This window comes from Apis dorsata, unplaced genomic scaffold (genome assembly GCF_000469605.1).
Source record: "Apis dorsata unplaced genomic scaffold, Apis dorsata 1.3 scaffold_50, whole genome shotgun sequence".
Lineage (NCBI taxonomy): Eukaryota > Metazoa > Arthropoda > Insecta > Hymenoptera > Apidae > Apis > Apis dorsata.
In genome coordinates, this window is record NW_006263351.1 from 610,205 (window position 1) to 632,432 (window position 22,228).

Consider the following 22,228-nt stretch of genomic DNA (forward strand, 5'->3'; position numbering starts at 1 on the left):
CATGGAAACGACATATTTATAAAGCAATATATTAGCGACGCGCGAACATCAACAAACAAAAATGCGAACGAAATAGATAACTCCCTCCAAAGCAAGTTGTCTTACGTAACCAAGCCGACTCCGCTCCGAAAACAAGGCTGAAACAAGGCTAACCTAGAAAACCACCGCCAACAAAACGCTTCGTAATCGCGGACGCAAAACCAACGCAAGAGGAGATGACAGATAACAACGGCTCGCCTCGGTTTTGCATCGTGAGTCACTTCGTTCGCGCGAATTGCGTGGCCGATAGTTTCGCACGAGAGAGAAGCAACGTATATGTGTGTGTGTATATATACATAGCTAGTTTCAAACCGGTTTTCCCGCCATCACTCCCCGTAGCTCTCTCTCTCTCTCTCTTTCTCTCTCTCGGATCGTTTTTCATCGAAGATGGAAAAAGGACGGACAGAGTGGGATTTATTAGAGGGGGGCAGAGGAAAGGGAGACGAGTCTAGAGTGTCTAGAGAATCGGACCAGCGCAAACACGTGCGCCCCATTTACCAGGATCGCGCGTGCGCGCGTCCATACGTCCGTTAATACCCTCGATTAACCTCTCGTTGCTAACGACCTGCGAGCGACGTTTAATTCGATCATCGGTTTTGCGCGGGTAAATTCATTACGGCGGTTGATCGTCGAACCCCTGTCCGTCCAATGGGACGAAATTTTTTTTAAACGAAAATTTCCTGCCTCCACGATGAAATTTCTTCTTTCCCGACTTAAACCAGCAAATTTCTTTCTATCGAGATTTAATAAATTCCTTGAAATATATAGGGAAAATGATCGCAGGTGCATCGCAATAAAAGTAGTTCCATTGTCCTAAAATCATACTCTACTTTATTCTCAAAGTTTCGAAATTATCGTTTAAGTTTAAATTACTCACATTTGCTTTCCTTCGGTTAAGGTAATCTTAAAGAAATATCAATGTGTGCTCCCGCGATTTGATTTCTTTTTCTTTATTTATTTTTTTTTCCACGGTTTATCTTTTTCACCACCAACTCCGGAGTTGCGCTTAATTTGCGGGAAAGGGGGCGTTATCGTTAGGATCGACGAGGATCGGGCACTCTCGCCCCTCCATTACAGGGTTAACCGTAATGGATGCACGGGATATACGGTGGTATTCGCGTATTTCTGGGCCGCATAGTTCAAAATTAACCGGGACTCGTATCTCTCGTTTATCAGCAGACCCGAAATGTCATTTGTATTGGCGAAATGCGGCGCACAATCGTCAAACACGCGTTCAACATCCTGATGAAGTTTGCGAATCTGATCGATGACACTTTGGGGGGGCCAATATTTATTCGTTTTCCCTTCTGTAAACAGCCCCTCTCTCTCTACCTAATCCTCTTTTTCGTTGAGAATCAGTTCGAAATATATAATTCCAGAGGCTTAGAACTTTTGGAAGTCTCGTTTAAGATTTTGAAACGATAGAGGAGAAGATAAAATTAGGAATTTTGTATTTCTTTTTAAATACAGTTATCTTGTTAAATTAAATTAAGAAATTGTTATAATTTCCTTTTATAGAGGATCGATTTTAAAATAGATCAAATAATTATTCTTTTACAGGATACTAATTCTTGCAAAACATGTGATCACTGTGTTAAATATTTCCTGCAACTATAAATATAAATATAATACAAACGTTATCCTAAAGACGTTGGAAGTTTTCACATGCTCCAATGCGTCTCTTTCTAACAAATTTGTTTAATTGAAAAAACCCGTTTAAGCATCGAGGGAAAAAATATCGGGCTTCCTGTTTACCTTGTTCTGTAATCTGTCGCAGATTCTCACTGAAAAGAGAAAGAGAGAGAGATCAAAGTGTCTCGATGACAAAGTGGACGGGAAAGCCGCACTCTTGGATTTTATTAAAACAAAAATTCATTAAAACTTCGATTCCACTCGACGATCGAACCGCTTAAGACGGTTTGAAACGGGACTGGAAGTTTACAAAGTTGAAACTGGTCGAGGTGAGGCGCGCTGCAATGCGGCAGTCGTTTCGAACCGACTAGAAGTGGTTTCGCCCTCTCCTGAGAAGTTTCGAGTTGATGACTCAAGTCCAAGGGTATACAAACGTTCGAGGACCAACTTTTCGAGCCGAGGAACAACGTCTACTTTTAATTATCCCACTCAACAAACCGTATCACCCAACTCACCCTTCCACCAGCCGTTTCTGAAAAATTGAAATCTCCCTTTCATTCGTGTTACAACATTTTCTCCATTAATATCAATCGTCTTAAATGTCGTCTTGCACCCCTCCCTATTTTCAACAACTCGAAGCGACGAGACATATTATCGTTCGAACTTTGATCGAGTTAAACAGCAACAGCGAGTTTAAAATTTTCAGCAAAGTGTAAGGTTAACCATAAATCAATGACTGACACGTTATACTTATAACTCGACCTTTCGAGTAATAAGGCAGACTGAAAAATTACGCGTTGAAAGATAATGCTTATTTATATTAGGAATCGAACGAACACGAAATCATTGTCACATACCTGATAATTTCATTATGAATTACAACGAATGTTATATAAATTATGCGACCGATCTCACCGATAAATTTAACGATTTCAAGAAAATTTAATATATAGTTAAAAATACAACGATACACTTACATCTCAAAAACTTAAATAGATTAAAATTAGGGAATCCACGCTCGTTCCAATCGCCTGAATCGACTCGCAATTTTATTCTCGAATCATTCCACCCCGAACAACGAAAGGGAAACAAAATCGAAACACCTTGATCCGCCCGGATTAAAAAAACCAACCACGTTCTTTGCAACCATTTATTCGTCCCTGTAAAAATAATTACCGCGCGTCAACGACACGGTGGGTAGCCGTGTTCATCGATAACCGATGACGAGGGGGGCGCACTGCGATTATCGTTCGTCCATCGATTCGACCCTGCCCGAATCTCCATTATATATATATATATATAATACTCATTACCGACCTATAAAATTTATTATCGATAGGTCGGCGTACTCGTGGGACGCGAATTTGTAATCGGAATTTCGCGGAGCGCGGAAATTGCGAGGGCCCCGTTGTTTAAAGGGACACGCCGCATGAACAGACATGACAAACGTGCTCACTCTACGTTGAATCGAATTTCACACACGTGTAGATAGTGATAGACTATTAAATAATAAGTGTATTATTTCGTCCTGATAAATGATATAATTAGTCGAATTTCTTTGAGAATTGTTTACATATAAAAGGGATAAGTTAAAAATAATCTTGGAAGGAGATTTACGAATTATTAAAAGATCGAGAGAGAGCGAGAGAGGGAATAATTAACAAAGTGGATAAATTATCCAACATCCTGTATCGGATTAATATCGTTGGATTTCATCAGTAGCTGTTTTAACGACCGTTTCATCCTAGCAACATTGCTATCGTTATCGAAGAATGGAGAGGCTCGTCCAATAAATCGGCGATCGCGTGCCTTTATTACATTCCGTTAGAAAAGAAAAAAAAAATGGCTGCAACGCTTCGAGGCGAGGGCAAGACGCGCAAAAAAACTTCTCCAACTAGAGTTTCCGATTGGATTAAAATTTGCGAAACTAGCTTTCGCGGTTCATGAATAATTTTGCCGCGCGAGCGCGTCCGCGAGAGAGAACTCTCCAACTCTCTCCGGATTCCCCTTTGACGCTTGCCAACTTGACTACGGGGCCAGTACGAAGGGATGTGCAACCCTCGAACAATGACGGATTCAACATGATTAACGATATTATTCTTAAGAAGATAAATAGTAAACATTTATTTAAATATCGGGATATCGATTTTTGCGATCGTGACTGAATTCGTTGTCGAATTTTAATTTTAACGATAAGAGATCGAATTGTTCCATGTTGAGAATATACTCGTAATCGTATTCAAATCAAGAGAGGAGGAAGGAAGAGAAAAATGAAAAAGTTAACGATTAGAAAATTAAAATGCGACGAGGGAGAGGAAGAGGTTAAATCGTAACGATGGCTTCTTGGTTTCTCCTCTCCGTCACGTGAAATTGTCCTGGCGAATCGAGCACACAGCGGTGGATTCTTTCGCAAATGGTTATCAACATCGGCGTTGAGAAAGTTTCGGCAAGAAGCGGAATAGTCGTCCACAGCTTGCGAAATCAAGCTGGAAGCCGATTGAATATTCATGCGGAGAATTTCTCTCTCTCTCTCTCTCTTCCTCTTCCCTTGCCTCTCCCTTTTCTCTTCGTATCCTGACGTTGCCACCTGATATCCCGTTGAAACGCGTTATCCAGCATCTCTCTGTCGATGGAGACGTGCCTTCTGATGAAAGTGTCGATTATCCGTATTACACGCTTTTGACGCGGATTATAACATTTTCTCTGTAACGTTTTGACCGATTTGTTGTAAGATTCTGTTAATTATTCGCATTGTAACTTTCTTAAGACATCATGGTAATTTGATTATCTTCGAATTATCGTATCGATGTTCGAAAGTTCAAGTCGATTGCAAAGTCTTTTTAACATTTTGCAAGTGTTGAGCGAAGAATTTTGTATTTCTCACTTGTTGATATCTCCATTACCAATGATTTGTGTATATTTTGAACGCTTTCTTATTTTTTTTTCTTTTTTTAATTCTAAAGAAATTAAACTTTCAATTTCAAAATCCAACACTCCTATCTCTCGTAAAAAAAAAAAATTCTACTTTCTTCGTAAGATCATCCCACGACACGAATAATACGCAAACGCACTTTTACGTAATTTTCCAACCCCCTAAATCGACCAAAAAAATAAAAAAAAACTTGTCCTCGCATTAAAATATTGCCCGCCCCATTATACGCGTGTTTACTTTAAAATCGATGGGCAAATCTTTGGAGAGGGATCTCGCCGACTTATCGCCAGAGTTTCCGTCCAATTTCACACACGCGCGACGTACGTGAGGGGTGGACGTAGGGGCGTGAGGTGGGGGCGTTCGTTGTTCCTCACGGACGAGGCGAGAAGTGTCGAGAAGGAGAACGCCGTTGGATGGAGCCCTCCTGGTTCAACGAAACTTGGCGACCTTTCAAGCCGGAATTCCGGTCCCTCGCTACGGTTTAAACGACTCCTCCCCTCCCTCCCTCTCTTTCCATCTTTAGAGGAGAGCCGGCCCCGAGGGTGGCGACTAACTTGCGAATTCGCGACACGAAAACGGCGTGGATCAGTCGTTCCCTCTTCTTTCGCTCCGACCGGGTGAAATTTTCGTGCGAGAAGCGCGAAAATACGAGCCGGTTCCACGAAAACCTAAAGTTAACGGGCTGGATTTAAAATGGAGGAGGAACACCGAGGGATACTTTAAATGGGACGTCCCGGACGGGGCGAAGGTACAGTCGTCCCCAGAAATCTTCGAATCTTCGAAAGTTTAATGTCGTACAATTACTTTTCTCATTCCCATTTTTTTAATGAATATGAAGCTTGAAAAATGGAACTTCGAATCGATATCCAATTACTTTTCTCATTTTTTTAATAAATATAGATCTACGATATTTTTCGAATATATAACCGAGCGTGTAAAATTCAAAAATTTCTTATTTGTTTAATCGTAAAGAAATCCTTCTAACTAATTCTTAATGAACAATTACGTTTGATCGAAGCTTGAAAAATGGAACTTCGAATCGAAAGTTTAATGTCATACACTCGCACTCGCGATTATCGATGTCCAATTACTTTTCTCATTTTTTTAATGAATATAGATCTACGATATTTTTCGAATATATAGAGAAATATGTAAAATTCAAAAATTTCTTATTTGTTTAATCGTAAAGAAATCCTTCTAACTAATTCGCAATGAACAATTACGTTTGATCGAAGCTTGAAAAATGGAACTTCGAATCGAAAGTTTAATGTTGCACACTCGTACTCGTGATTATCGATGTCCAATTACTTTTCTTATTTTTTTAATGAATATAGATCTACGATATTTTTCGAATATATATAGGGGAGTGTGTAAAATTCAAAAATTTTTTATTCGTGTAATCGTAAAGAAATTCTTCTAACTAATTCGTAATGAACAATTATTTGATCGAAGGTTGAAAAATGGAAGTTGGAATTAACCGAACGGAACACGCAACGTGTAACAACGTGTATTACAAGAAAAAATAGGGGAAGAAAAATAGAAACGTCCGAATCCCCTCCAGAGAATTACAATCGTGCTCGGCCGTCAATTAGCGAGCAATTAATCGATCCGGGTGAAATTCGATGCTTCCGCGTGCATTTTTCCCCGGCGAGGAAGCGAGCCGAGCAATAATTAAGCAGCTCGCTTTATTCATTCGTGCGCTGTAATTGGTTCCCGTGTCGCGCGCACGCGATCAAACACGAGGGAACGAAGGAAAGCCTCTTCCAGGCCTGGAAAAAAATCTCGTGCGTGAGAAAAAGCGCGCACCTTTTCTCCAAAGGAGGAGAACACCGTTTGCTCGTGGCTGCAGCGGCAACTCATCAAAACCGGTCGTTCGACGGTTAAACGTCTATTTGGAGAGGAAAATAGGGGAGGGTAAAGGTGGATCCAGAGGGATTCGAGTGTCTTTTTTTTACGACCGCGTTTCGACGAGTTCCGTATGTACCATCACCTGGTACACGTTGACCTCTGCGAGGGGGAGGATAAATAAATTCAGGGTTGGCGGAAAGTTAAAGTTTTACGCACTAGGTGTCTGAAATGTTTGGTTACGGTTTCGTGGAGCGACGAGGTCGAGGTGCGACCATAAACGAAAATAGCGCTCTCGACGGGTTAGGTTAGATCCCACGTGTAAAACGGGCTGGTTTATGATATGATAAACGTGTTTCATTTTGCTTCGTGATTTGTTTGTTATATTTTACGTTTAGAGAGCTTTATACAATATTCTCAGGGAAAATCAAATCGTTTTTCACGAACGTTTGAAAAAGGAGTTTAAGAGATAACGCTTGTACCATAGAAGAAGTATCGATATTCCAGTAAAAAGTAACTTTAAACCTTCGATATTCCTGCTTTAAGTACGCACTGAATAATAACAATAGATTTATAACATTAAATATAATTATAAATAATGTAAAAATCATCTCGAGATAAGAAACCCATTCGTGATAACGCTTCCTCGGGCAACGAAGAGGACCGAAGAAACCTCTCCTCTCCCTCAAGCAAGCTGCCTCTCTGCAAAAGAGAAAGAGAGAGAGAGAGAGAAGGGTCGAAGGAATTAAGAATGAACAAGGGAACGAAGGTCGGTGAATCGCGTGCCGCGATCTGTCCCTCTATAAATACCGACTTGCCGCTAATAAAGATGCGAAACACCGTAACACGCGACCACTATGGCCCCTGCCGCTCCCATAAACCAACCGAACCCATCAATTACACCTTTCGCATCCTCGTATCGTCGCTTCGTGCCGCTCTCGATCGCTCGGGGCGGGCGGAAACCATCTCTGTCTGGGGGAACTCGTCGCGTCTCGCATGCGCGAACATATACAAGGCGACAAAAGGTGCGCATCCTCGAAGATGAAAAGGCGGCAAAACGAGAATCGTCCCTGCTGAATGGTTTCGTCGCGTTTTGGAAACGTCGATGTCGAAACTTTATCGAAAATGCTTCCATCCGTTTATCGCATTTCTTCTTCTTGGAAGTGGAGGATCTGTTGCATCCTTTATGACGATTCATATAAAGGAAGTGAATTTTGATAAATATTTTGATAAATATAAATTATTTGACGAAAGATTGTTCATTTGATATATTTAGATTCGGGGGGATGAAAGAATATATTTTGAAAGTCGCTAAATATTTTTTAAAAGTACATTTCACGTGTCCTCTTTGCAAGCGCATAATTTTGCATAATGCACGACCCTGAATATTTAAAGCGAACGTGGATACTTGTGCGACCAACTTGTACCACTCCACGAACTACTTCTCCTGTTTACCGAAGGTAGTGCTACTCGTTAAATAAATATTATCGCTGTTATCGCGTGTAACAATAACGCAAAGTACAATTTCACCGGAGAAATTCCATTTTTCCGCGTAAATAGTTGATTCTCGACAACGCCCTTGAATGTCAACGCTCTTCAAACCCCCCCTGCATCCGGGAGAATGCGCTTTTCTCAAAAGCAACGGTTTCCGCTGCTGCTCTTCTCTCCGCCGTCGTACACCTATAAACGAGATATTCCCGTAATCCCAGTCTTTATGTATTATTTAATTTTCCCCCTCGTTCCATTCGTTCCTCTCGCTTTCGATTTACGCCCGACTCACCCCTTGCCTTGCGCTCTCCGTTACCGCATATTTACGTTTCAAATAATCCTTTATATCCTCTTCCACTTTCTCTCTCTCTCTTTCTATCTCTCTTCCCAGATGGGAATAAAGACTTTATTCTATTCAGCTTACATTTATATATATCGCGCTTGAACGCGTGCTACACGAATAAATAAAAAAAAGTATTCGAACGATCTTTATAGAAATCGTGTGAACAATAGAAATACGTTGTAGAGTTTCGAAAGAAAGCATAAATGTTGTATACATATGTATACATTCATTTAAATTAATTTATTAGGAAGATCAATCTGCAATTCGATATTTAATATTTTTTCTAATATTAATAACAATTACGAAATTACAAACTTCCTTGGATGCAGATATTGCAGATATTGGATAGATTGTAACCAAAGAAACAGGCGGTAATTATAACATTCCCTTTCCAACATGAATATTTTTATTTGTTCAACGTTTCGAGTATTGAATGCTACTTTCGCGTATGTACATATATATGTATAGATTTAGGTAGATTATCGGCCGGGCGAACCGGTTACGAAAGGCATGTAGCCCGTGTACGGAGGGTCGAACTCGATCGGAATTGCTAATTAGGCGCGTGTAAAATTACTGTAAATCGGCGAGCCGACTATTACACGTAAACAGCCTATCCTGCACGAGAATATTTCACCGTGGGGTGGGCAGAGAGGTTGCCTCGTTCGCGTTTATCCCTCGCGAACGAGATTTAAACGAGAGAGAGGAAAGAGAGAGATGACTCGCAAACGATTTTCCACTTCGTGAACGAACGTTGGCGGATTTCGTGTTCGGTCGCCAGGGTGGCACGAACGTCGAGGTTGTTTCGAATCTTTTGCGGAGGAGAAGAGGTGAGCGAGAAGCGTTGTTCGTTAAATGCCGCGTTGCTATGTAAGATGCGAGCCAAACCTGGAAAGGAAGTTCCGTGTTCCTCGAGAAGATTAACTCCTTGCCGTGGTTCTTGTATAACTACGTACGTAAGGGGCGAGGGATGTTCGTTTCTTTTTCCCTTCCTATTTTTAACTCGAAAGAATATCCCACGTTGGCTCGATTTGTTTCCATTCTATTTTTGTAAAGCCATCGTAAATTTTTATTTCTCCCGATCGTTGTCTCTCTTATTGAAATAGATAGATTCGTTTCGTTTGATTAAAAAGTATGGTACCTGGGATTTTACGAATATATGTATATATCTTTTCATATTGCACATATTTTGAATTATACTTTCACCAGACGAAGATATTTTCAATGGATGGATGAAAAATCGTTAAAAGCGGGGAATTTTGCCCTTTGAAACGCTTTTCGATTTATCTCGATACGACTTTTGGTTCCCGAGATATCGTCGTGTAAAGAAAAAGGGATTTTTAATCGTTGAACTTATCCCATTGAAATTGGGAAAAATTTGAACCGCTGTAATTCCGAAGATAATAACGTTAGGACAACGGATGAACGATGATTAGAAGCGCAAAATCTTGCTCTTTAAAATGCTCTTTTATTCATCTCGATACGACTTCCGGTTCCCGAGATATCGACGAATAAAGAAAAGACAAATTTTGACCGTTTATCTTAAACCCTATTAAACCCAATTAAAATTAAGAAAAATTTGAACCGCTATAACTCCGAAGATAATGACTTCCGGTCAACGGGTGAACGATCGTTAGAAGCGCGGAACCTTGCTCTTTAAAACGCTTTTTGGTTCATCTCGATACGACTTCCGGTTCCCGAGATATCGTCGTGTAAAGAGAAGAGTAATTTTTAATCGTTTATTAACTTTCTCCTTGTCGCTTACTCGGACCTCTCGCTCGCACTTCGCCTCACTGACCTATCTTAATCTCCAGACGAGTGCGCGGTTCCTGCAAAAAACAGTGGTACGCGTTTCCAGGAAAAAATGTAGGTCAGTGGGTCGCGGACCCATTCATAATTTCTGGCGTTACGTTAAACTTTGAATTCTTATATCTCGGCAACGGATCGAGATATCGGGATAAAACAAAAAGGAATTTCAATGGTATCGCTTCCTTTATCTTTTGAGTAGATTTTGATGACAAAAATTTTTATATGAAAATTCGAAATTTTACTCGTCATTTTCCGTCAATATTCACATAAAACGTTCGTTTTAAAACAAGTTGTCGCTATTAATATCTCTTGCATCTCAAAATGAAACTAATTATGCGTCAATTTGGAATTACCAGAGAGGGATAAATCGATTTTCAAATTTTTTCTCGCGCTTCCACAAATCAATTTATCTCCGAACAATATTTAGTACGCATAACGATAAAAATATATATATATCGTCGATATTCTTTCTCTTCTTTCATTCTTCAATCCATCCATTACGATCCACGTGAATTTTCAATCGAATCATCACATCTCCTCTCCTAATTACCGAATACCTCCTCGAACACGATAGAAAACAGAGGCTGAATATTCGTAATTTCAGGTTCACGAAGGCGTATGAATTAGCTGGAAGAGGCGGTTTAATCGTGATTCCGCGTCCTTGATATCGGGAAACGCAGGCGCAATCGTTTTCCACGCGCCTCCTCTTGAAATTACTATGGCTCGTTCCGTTCCTCCAGGGGCTACAAATCGTTCGAGAGTATCTAGATCTCCCGCAGTCCTTGCTCCACTTTCCCTCTGCCCGTCCCTTCCCTCCCTCCCTCGCTCCTCCTCGCCTTTCAATTGCCGTAATTTTCGTTATAAATTTATCCCGTTGTAAAAACGTTTTATTACGCAATCCGGCCGATTTAGTGGCGGCGCCGATTTCGGGGTAACGCGAGTAAATCTTCCGCTCGATGGATCCTTTTGGTGAACGAGGGAAAATATGCGCCTCGTTCTTGAAATCACCGATGGCTATGCGAGGCTTTTAGATTTATCGGCGAGATTATTTGCGCTTCGTTTCGAAAGAGGATCTCCTCTAGGAGGATCGAGAATGTGTTTCTCGATCCCCTTTCTCCATTTCGATATTTAACATTTTCATTTTTCATCTTTCCAAGAAGCTGCGCGGAGGTGATTTACGGGTAAGAATGCGTAAAGAACGTTCTTGCGTGATCTTTAACCTTGAGAAACTCTTTTTGAATAGGAAGAGAGAGAACAGTGTCACGATCTTTTTTGATAAGTTAAGGCCTTCTCCTTCGATGATTTTCATATTTATAATAAAAGGCTTAGCCAATTTTTAATCGTTTAATCGCTTTAATCACTTGACATATTTATCGAAACAGACTTGTTTTTTTTTATTATTAAATAAAAAAAATTCTTTCCATTATGATGACTTTCAGACAGTCTTGGTACAACACTTTTGTCGATTAATTTTGAAGACTTCACGTATAGGAAAATATTATGAAAATTTAAAACCGTCACATCAAACAGTCACAAAAGACACTATTAATAATCACGTGCAGTCGGCAATTCGTTATTAATACCTCGTTCGAAAGCCTGAAACCTACGGCAGACAGAATTGCTACTATTATTCATACGATATCAAATAGATCCGCGCAATCTAAATCTGTTCATTCCTCTCCATACTCAACCGTTCGCATTCGATCCAGCGGTTTAAAATTAGGACAAATTAACCAACAAAAAACATTTATTATTACTCCATCCCAGTTATGCGATTGTTATACGCAGTTGAAAATCATTTTCATTCATGGACACATTAACCAATTCGAAGAAAATACGTTGCTTCACATCGTATTCGTAGCACGATAAATTTTTTAAGATTTTCATTTCCATTCTTCGAATATTCCGTTTCAAAAACTGTTTCTGTTAATCTATGGAACATCGTTCCACGTTGCTCGATTTCGGTATTGTCAGCCGTCAAGGGGCAGAAAGGGTATTTGCTGTTAAAGTCGGCGCGCAAAATGACGTATGGGACGATGGATGCATAAAAGACAAACATAAAGGACGTGGCGAAAGAGAAATCCTACCTGGTGTGGCTGTAGGGTGTCAGGGATGGGCCGTGGTGCTATTAGCCAGCCGTGCTTACGGGGCGCATAAGCGCAACCTCCACCTCCGAGCTACTCCGGCTTTGTCTCTGCATCCTGAAAAAGCGAGAAATAAGCGAAATGAGTTTTATGCCGTGGAGCGTCGCGACAAAGTGCAAGCGTCGCCGAGACGACGAGTCGTTCACCACTGCCTCCAGGATATCGCGGAATTTATAGTATTATTATTCTGACAGGCGTTGCTCGGCTTATGGAGACACGTTATTATTCGATTCTCTGTTCACAGATTATCGAGATTTCTTTTAAAGAAGGAAACGAAAAGGAGGGAATTAATTAAAAGTTATTCAGAACACGGTCATGGAAATATCGTGCCAATTGTGACGATAAATAAGTAAAGAGAACGAGGCTGGATCGGTTACAGATACACAGATAATCAAATTTATTCCGTTCAATTTTAATTCTTAATCGACGATGACGAATGAATTTATTTCATCCTTGTGTCGAAGTTAAAACTTATTAAAGAATTTTTGATCAATTTCCCGATAATGCAACAAAATTCACATAGAATTTTCGAAATTAAATTTTAAGTTTATCTTATCGATTCCAACAACGTTTCCAGCCACGATTTAATAGAATTTCTCCAACGTCTTCGCTTTCGAATTAACGTTTAACAAACACCGGGCCTCGGTAATGAGAGCTCGAACTTGGATAAACATGTAGATCAGCGATCCATCCTCGCGCTCCGAGGATCCGCTCTTCAAACTCGAATAATATAGACGCAACCAAGGCAAGGATGTTCACCCAGCTTCTCTTGTGTGAAATCACGGCGGATGCACACCTTTTGTCCATTCCAAGTTCGCACACTTGTGCGGATGCGGCCCCTCTCCGCGGATCGATCGTTCGTTCGAATTCGAAAAGCGGCGGCGCGAAACGCGCGCCAAAGTTATTAATATTCCTTGCTGGTTCGACGATTTCCTATCGCGCGTAGATACTCGAGGCCCGCGCTTTGAAATTCAGACCGGTCGAGCGTACCTTTTTTTTTTTTTTTTTTTTTTTTTTTTTTTTTTTCCCCCCCGTTGTTAAAATGTCGCTTTTTAAATAATTGTTGGAAGTTTTATTTTTAAAAAAAAAAGGGCAAAAGAATTGGGGCCCGCCCTCCTCCGGGAACACCTCTTCTAAAATAAAGAAAAACCTTTTTTTTTTTTTTTTTTTTTTTTTTTTTTTTTTCTCCCTCGTTGTTACAATGTCGCTTTTTAGATACATGTTGGAAGTTTGATATTGAAAAAAAGAAAAAAAAGGAAACATATGAATGCGGTTGGATTGATGGACGAGAGTTGCACGAGAGTCGGACGGTTGGTCCGACGCATTGATATTCGATCCAGGGATGCGCGATTGAACGATATATATAGCGCGTTTCACCCTTGGTCACGAGGAGGAGGAGGCATGATCGGCGGGGAAAAATGGCCGCCAATTAGTGGCCACTGTCATTCGTTTTGATACCTGTTATGCGTGATACGAGGGGATGGAATTTTTTTTTTCCCCAGAAATTTCGTTCGATCGAATATTCTCGATGTTACGATGGCGCGAGAATTTTATCGAACGAATATTTAACCTTTGTTTCGAATTAGAAACGTATCGAAATTCTTTGTAAGTACAATAACAATACACGTTTTAAAAATTTTAATATTCGTCCAATAATCCTCATCTGTGTCAAATTTCAAAGAAATTTGAATTATCGTAAAAATTTTGGCCCAATCCATGAAATCGCGAACCGTATTTCCTTTACGAGATAAAATAAGATTTTTAGAAATTCCAAAACACCAAGAATCGATCTAATGGATGAAACTTATCATCATATGATTAATTACACGGCAGAGCGAGCAGACGTACACGCGTTCTTTTCATCCGACCGGCACAACACCCCGCTCGTAACGCAATAATTCATGGCCGTTTCACTCACGTTGGGTTGGGTGCAACCCAAACTGTATACTCGTACACCCGTTAATTGTTTTCCAAATTAATTCATATCCTCGAACAACGTGGAAAACGTTGGATCGAAGCGTGGACGGCGCACAACAGTCAGGCTCAGTCGGTTAATAACGTGGATGCAAATTAGCCGGCCTGTTAAATATTTTCATTAGCGGGGGTCTCGTCGGATTTCACAATCGATTGGGACGACAGCCGCGATTAATTAACGACAACGGTTAACGCTCTCGAAAACAACGAGATTTTGATCGTTCTTCGTCGATGTGCGTATAGAGGGGGGGGAGGAGATGGGAAGGGGAGTGCGAGGGGGAAGTCGGTTACAAGGAAAAGTTTATATTGGATTTCATATTTAATGCAACGCGCAACGTGAGAAGAGGGAGGCTGTTGCTTCCTAGGGGATAAATTATTTATGCCGGGACGCTTTGTCTTTGTCCGTTGGGAGGGGGAGGATTTGACCCGCATCAACCGAGAATCAAGGGAATAAGGGGGTGAGAAAATGGGGGATGATAGTCGAGAGGCCGCGATAAGCTCGGGATCTAAACGAAAATCGTTGATTCTTCGGGGGATGTTTGGGGGTGTTTCCACTCGATAAACGAGTAAAAGTTATATCAAACGTTTGTGTATTCCGTCTGGCAACTGATTTCCAATTATTCTTATGTATTAACGTTCTTTTTTCTTTTTATCATAATTTTTCGTTTCGCTAATTTAGATCAAATAATTAGTATTATTTACTAGTAGTATTTAGTATTATTTATTAGAGAAATTCTCTGTTGATCTCTCTTCTGTGTTCTGAAATCTAATCGAAAGAAGAAAAAAAATTTCGAATTTTTCGATGCATAAACATGGATCGAAACTTTGTCTCCAATTTCGAAATGAGAGAATACATCGTAACGTATCTACGTAAATATATTTTTATAAGAGATATTGCAATATAAACGAGGCAAATAAAGCATCGCTTTGCAAAATTACCTTGAAAACGAAGCGATAACGCTTTGACCGAGTCAACAAGCGTCTGACGTAATAAACCAGCCGAGCGTTCTGACGCAGATGCCCGATGAATATGCTCGAAGGCTCGATGACGTATCGTTCCATGCGCGGAAATTTCCAAGATGTTGTAAACTCTTCTACAGATTCCGACGTTTGAAACACACAGCACCCAACCATCGGGGATATTTATAACAACGGATTGAAGTTTGAATGGAAATCGTAGAAAAAAAAAATGGCGAGCACGATTCTTCTAAAATTATGCGGAAAGAGAATGTTTGAAATGAAACGTTCGTGTTTTACGCGAGAGAATTTAATCCTTTTACGGATATCGATGAAAAAGAGAGGAAAAGGAAAAAGGAAAAGAGCGAAAAAAAGGACGAGGAAGTGTAAAGAGATCGAGCAAATGAACGTTAAATGAATTTTTACGGCTTCATAGTGACTCGAAGGTCGGCACGATGATCGATCTCTTCTTGGGATAGTAATAAAGAGTTGATATTCCTCGAAAACGACGTCAATTATCCTGAAGTGTCGTCGTTAATGGCCTGCAAGTGCTACCCTTCTTCGTGTAATGGAAGGCTCGAAAGTCGAATTCCAGATATTCTGCTAATTGATACTGCGTTTCTTTTTTTCTTTTTTCAGTTAATTAACAGGAAATTTTCTGATTTTTTTTCTTTTCCGTACAAAATGAAATTTTTATCTTGTAGTTGAAAACTTTACGAAGAAGACTTTAATGGAATAACGAAGAGAGAAAAATTTAGGGAAAAAAAAATGTCGACGAAGAAAATATTTTTTTATCACGATTATTAAGGATATTATTATAAGAAATAACGATATAATTAATATAAATCCAGAGGAAATATTGTTCGACATTATATTTCACAATCTCTTATTCTTATTATTTCATATACGATCCGTATTCATCACATAAATAAGACGATATTTGTATCGCTGCTTTGATGAAAGAGCTGCTTCTACTGAATTGAATAAATTTGAAATGTAGACGAAAAATTAGCATTCATCGGTTATATTAACATTTCTGAAAATTTCTGAAAATTTATGGAATCTAGATTAGTCGAACGAATTAATTTCGAACGAATTAATTTCGCAGTTTGGCCGACGAGATTTCTTACATTCCTCTCGTTACTATCGTTCCTCTATCTTTGATGACGTTAACACTTTGGCCGCACGATTATGTGAACTGATACATCTGCCTTGGGGATTTTTCTTTCTTTCGAGACGACGTGATGGACAATGGAAACGATTCTCACACTTATACGATGAATGGAGTCGTTGATAATGAATTATAATTCATTGATAATCGTCTGATGCGAGCAGTATATAATTAAAAATGTTCTTTGTGCGGTTTTTCCCCCACTACTTCTCCGATTTTCTCTTTTTCCACTCATGTATCTTTTTATATCAATTTTTTAAATCACAAGTCGATACTAATTCTGGAAAATGGATAGAGAATCTCGTAGTAAGATACGAATTTATGCTTGATTACTCCTCGACTTCTGGAGTTTAATCCGTTCTTCTTCATTTTACAATTTTATTATTTATTTTTCTAATATTTTAATACGATAAAAAATATAAGAAAAATCTTTTGGCTAGATTCTACCAAGTTGCACTTTATTTTATCAAATATGTAACTTATATGTTATCTATAGTGTTATCTTGTTATTATCGCGATGTTACCAAACAGTCTATTCACCCTAATTTTTATATTATTCACTTATCAAATGAATCATCAAACTCGATGAGTTACAATTTTTCCCTTCCCTTATGTACAAGACAAAAGTTTGATTAGACGAAAAAGTTATCGTGATCGAAGTTCTTATACCTATTTTCAAAGTCACTCGCGATAAAGTTATATAAGAATTTTCACCAACGAAATGAATTTTCCAAACGAACACCCATTTTTAAGTTATTAGGAGGCTAGAATGTTATAACTTCCAAATATCCTCTCCAAACTAATTTAACATCTGGCTCAACTTTCCTTCAAAAATTAAAAAAAACATTAATAATCACACTCTTCATAATAAAATATCCTATACGTTTAAATTCTCATTATCCAATTTGATCAAAAAAAAAAAAAAAATCCAATTACAAGATTCATTATTAAATTAACATCTCCTATTCTTTTTATAATTCCATAATACAAAGAAGAACAAAAATATTCAAATTTCCGTGAAGAAACGTATAATAAAACGATTAAACAAATAGAATGGATAAAAAAAAAATTTACCTTATCAAACACGAACTACTTCCTTATTTTCCGCATTTTCTAAGAAGTGTTTACCGCGTAACAAAGTAACAAAGCGAGAGAGAGAGAGAGAGAGAGAGAGAGAAGAAAAACGTTATCGAGTAAACGCAATTCGCCTTGAGAGATTACAAAATTCCTATCATTCGCAGAAGAGGCTCGTAACGCAGCCACGCCGGTATACAACTGTTGGCCGAGGTCGATTATCAAGTAGCTCCGGACGTTCCAAGCCCGAGGCCTGACAATAAACGGCCGCGACTACTTTCTCCCCATGTCTGACCCGGTCGTCCACTGCTTGATTATTATTACAACAGCGTAATCTTCATTGTCTCTGCGCGGGAAATTATATAAATGGCCGGCCGCAAAACACGCGGGTGAAGTGCAACTTCGCGGTCGGTGAGAGAAAGAAAAAATCCAACCTCTCTCTCTACGCTTTTACCTTTAATTTATTATATAGGTAAGTGTCGGTAGATATAGAATATTTGGATTTGCTTTTGAGATAGTAAAAAGGTTATTGTTGAAAATTTAAAGTAAAATTTTGACGATGGAAAGATTCCAAATTGATTTTAAAATTATTTTACGACCAAAGAATCAAAGACGAAATCGATAATAATATTTTATATTTTTCTACTAATTATCTCTATCTTATTTTTCTTTTTGCATGCAGTAATTTTTGGAGCATTACAGCATCACAGTTGTAAATTAAGCAAACAGTAGCTAGTAGGTAGCTAGCTCACGACATAATTACCGGGTGATTACAGGGCTCGAAAGCATGTTTATCCACCATCGTAGGTTTTATCTCGAGCTGCTTGTAACATCGTTGCATCGTTGAAGAGAGAGAGAGAGAGAGAGAGAGAGAGAGAGAGAGAGAAAAAGTTGCCAGAAGGAGTCCGCCATGTCGCTATAGCCAGATTAAGATCTTATTTCAACGTTTCATGGTAAATAATCCATGCTCGTTCCAAGAGATCGTTAAAAAACGTCCGAAAAAGTAATCTTCTCCATAATATTATCGCAATATTCAAGAATGCTTTTAAAAACCTTTCGAATTTTTCTCTTGACAATAGATACAATAATATAACAGCATAAAATATAATTAATAGAGGATAGACGTAATTTTCAAGTGTCATTAACGATGATAATTTCAATTTAATGGAATACTATGGAACTTTCTCTTTTTTTTTTTTTTTTTTCAATAGAATTTCTTACTACATTTTATTCTTCTTAAAGAATTTTTAATTTTAATTTTAATGAAGATAATTAGTCCAACGTATACAATAGCTGTTATTACTACTATATTATTATTATCATCAAGAGAAACAATTCTTCGATTTCTTATTCCTAGTTATAAAAAAACGTCAAAAATTGACATTATCATCAAACGATCATTTTTCAATTCCACCCAAATCTCTGTTTATCGAACGGTGCCGCAAAAAATTCTGGGAAAAATTCTAAAAGAGAAATCTTGGAGAGTAACGTTACACGCGATTTGAAGCTATTTGATCGACGTCCTCGAGCAACTAGACTGTACTGATTGCATCAGGAAGGGAGTAGTGCCCGCGCCGATAAACCTTCGATCATTGGAATCGCGTTTTCCAGTTCGCGGTTGCGGTCAAACGGTGGATTTATCGGCAAACAAAAGAACAAAGAAATCTACCGAAAAAGAAGAAAGAAAAGAAAAGAGGAGAGGAGAGAAGGGAAGAGAAGGAAAAAAAAAAAAAAAAAAAAGAATGCAGAACGCGAGCCAGCCAGCCAGTTTGCGCTTCCGATCGAGTACGATTTACCTTCGAAACTCGAAACAGTTGTTGCTCGCGCAACAGGGGAAAAACAGAAATTGTAAAAAAATCGACGAAACGAATCGATGGTAACGAACGAAATAAAGGGATGACCGAAAGGTTCATCGAATTTCAGAGAACGATTTCACCGGTTCGCTTTTTACCTAATTCCAAAGGGGTAAAGAGAGTATGCAGAGGTCTCGATATTAACGATTCTTGAAGGTCTTGACGTTAAAGGGAAATAGGGTAATAAGGGAATGCACAGGAGGGGGAGAGATGATGGTGGAAGGACGAGGAGGAAATAGGTCAGGGGGCAGAGGTCAGGCGCAGGAAAGAAAACGGTCATGGCTGCCTTCTACTACCCTCCTTTTCTTTCGTCTACACGATCGATCGTCGACCTCCTCCTCCCCTCTCTTGTTTCTCCCTTTCGTCTTCCCTTTCAAACTCGATTTGTCATTCGAGATCCTTAAGGAGGATCCTCCTCCGTCCCAATTGTCAATCAGAAAAACGTATAACGATCGTTAATCCACCCTGAGTTAGAATATGGGAATGAAGAAAGATCCTTCGAGGGAGAGCAAATGTGAAAATTTAGAATTTCGATTTTAATTTCATTTTTTGCGAAATGATTCGATTTGTCCTCTCTTCGTAATATTTAAATAACTTTAACTAGTGATAGGATAATTTTGATACATTTACATTTAAAAATACAATATAATATAATTTTAATACTTCAATTATTTCTCTGCAATGTATCATCGTGACAACTACCACAAACACAACTCCAATGATTCACAGGAAATTTATTCTACCCAATATCACTCCTATTATATATCACCTAATCCTCCCTCACAAGACAATCCTTCCAATCCTTCTCTGAAACCATAAAACGATCCATCGCGAGGAACGAACTCTTTCGAAAATCTGGCCGTTTCAATCATTCATCCCCTCGTCTGAATGGAATTTTTCGTAAATAGCGAAGCGAGTGAAGGAGGAGGGCAGGTTCTCAGGAATTATCGAGGGAACATTACAAGTCGTTCATCGTTCTCGCTAATTGCCATAGTCGCGGCTCTCGTTCGAGCGGAAGGGGCGAGGCGGATTCGCCGCTTCCAGTCGCGCCGCCTCGTTCATCCCGCTCTTTAACTCGATGGAGGAGGAGTTTCTCGCGAGGACTTAACTCGACGATAACGAACCGCGGTCGAGTTAAGTTCGACGATGGCGCGGCGTTAATTGGGAGAGGAGAGTCGAAGAAGAGGGCGAAGCGAATCGTTCCAACGAGGCGACGTCACCTTACAATTTACATTTATTTCAACGGTACCGCTTCAGGATGAAACGAGGAGCAGGAGGAGGAGGAGGAGGAGGAGAAGGAAGAGGAGCGAACCGCGAAACTGACTTGAAATCGTAAGCGGACGCGAGATCTTCGCGCGAAATTCAATTGGCGAACTTCGAGGAGACGTTTAACGGTTCGTGCTTTCCGATACGACACGCTTGGATGTTGGCTGTTTTTTGACCCGTTGTTTGCGTGGAAGAGGAAAGATGAAATTTGAATAATTTAAAAAGTAATCGTTCGAAATAACTCGCTATTCGATTACGAATGCGAGATTTCGAGAATACGTATTGAATTATAAATGTAAAGTATAAATAGTATAAAATATTTTAAATGTGTGTGTGTAATAAATAAATAATTTTTAAATTATTCAAGTGTAATATATTGAAATGTGATGGTTTTTTAGTTCGTTTTTTAACTCATTTCATCTACTCCTGTTCTCGAGACTTTACAAACTGTTTTCACATTAATTAATTAATTATTATCGAATGGAACGAATATATAACGAATCAAATATATTTGGAAATGTTATCCTCTCAAAATTTAATCGAAAAACGATACGAGCAATCCTTTCTCATAAACGTCTCGCAATTTATAGACAAAGGCGAAAGTCAACAATCGTATAAAATAAGATTCGATTCTACGGTTTCCATTCACGTAACCAAATAATGGGCAAAGGCGGATACTCGAAAGTAAAGCGAGATGAAAAATCCATTGGAAGTTGCGAGTATCTAAGCTGAGCACGTTCAAAGGCTTACCTACGATCCAAGCGCGAGAAGGTGGCGACATTTATATTTATCATTACACGGTCCAGGAATGGGAGAAGGAGAGGGAGAGAGAGAGAGAGGAGGGGGAGGGGAGTTTGCAACTCGTCTTTAACGATCGAGATATTCGATAAATCTTCGAGGCAGCCTTGAAAAGCCTCCTCCGTACCACCACGTTTCCTCATCGTATACATAAACGCGGAGGCGCGTTTTCTTCCTACGATTTGCATACCCGTTTCCTCGTATTGTATAATAACCGTTTCGTGATCCGCCGCTATAATTCTCCCCACCGCGGAGAGAAAATCGTCGGAATAAAGAATATTATTCCCGCACACCTCGTTTCTTCCATGGAATTGGATTCCCGCTCCCTTGGAGATTCGATTATCCGCTAAGCTTTTTCCAATTTTGACAAACAGTAGTTCGATTCGTCGTATTAACTCTAACTTGCCCTCCTTCCTGTATCGTTAGATCAATTTCGTTTTCTATTCTAGGATTAAACACATTTTTAAACGGATATTCTCGGCGTGGATCGATCACGTGAAATTACCGCAAGAAAATCCTTTCAAATAGAAATAGAAATTCCCGTTAAAAAACAATAAAATTCAATCGTTCGAAACCTAAATTCGAAACCTGTTAAGCACGTTAATATTTGGAATTGAAGCAAGAAAAAATTCTTTCGGGAATAGAAACGATATTACTACAACGAGAACGATATTTTTCCACGATGGTTGAACGCGTTAAACATGGCGCTAATCACGCGTAACGAGGGATTAACGGGGGGCGCCCACGCGAGGTCATCGACGAGGAGGGCGACGCCGGTCGCGAGTGAAACGACGTTAAATGTTGAATACGATTTGGCCGGGCCATATATCAAAATGCCCATCGATGGAACCGCGCCGGAGCCAATCCATGCCAGAAAGCGGCGGCGCGGGCGGAGGAGGAGGAGGA

General features: G+C 39.4%; 1 long non-coding RNA gene across 1 annotated transcript in view; it reads right to left on the reverse strand.

Moving 5' to 3' along the window:
* Positions 1-22,228, reverse strand: part of LOC102674512 — a 292,632-nt gene that overhangs the window by 57,809 nt on the left and 212,595 nt on the right. The window contains exon 2 of the long non-coding RNA XR_420739.1: positions 12,173-12,286. This is a non-coding gene — a long non-coding RNA (uncharacterized LOC102674512). The remainder of the gene's footprint in view (positions 1-12,172; positions 12,287-22,228) is intronic.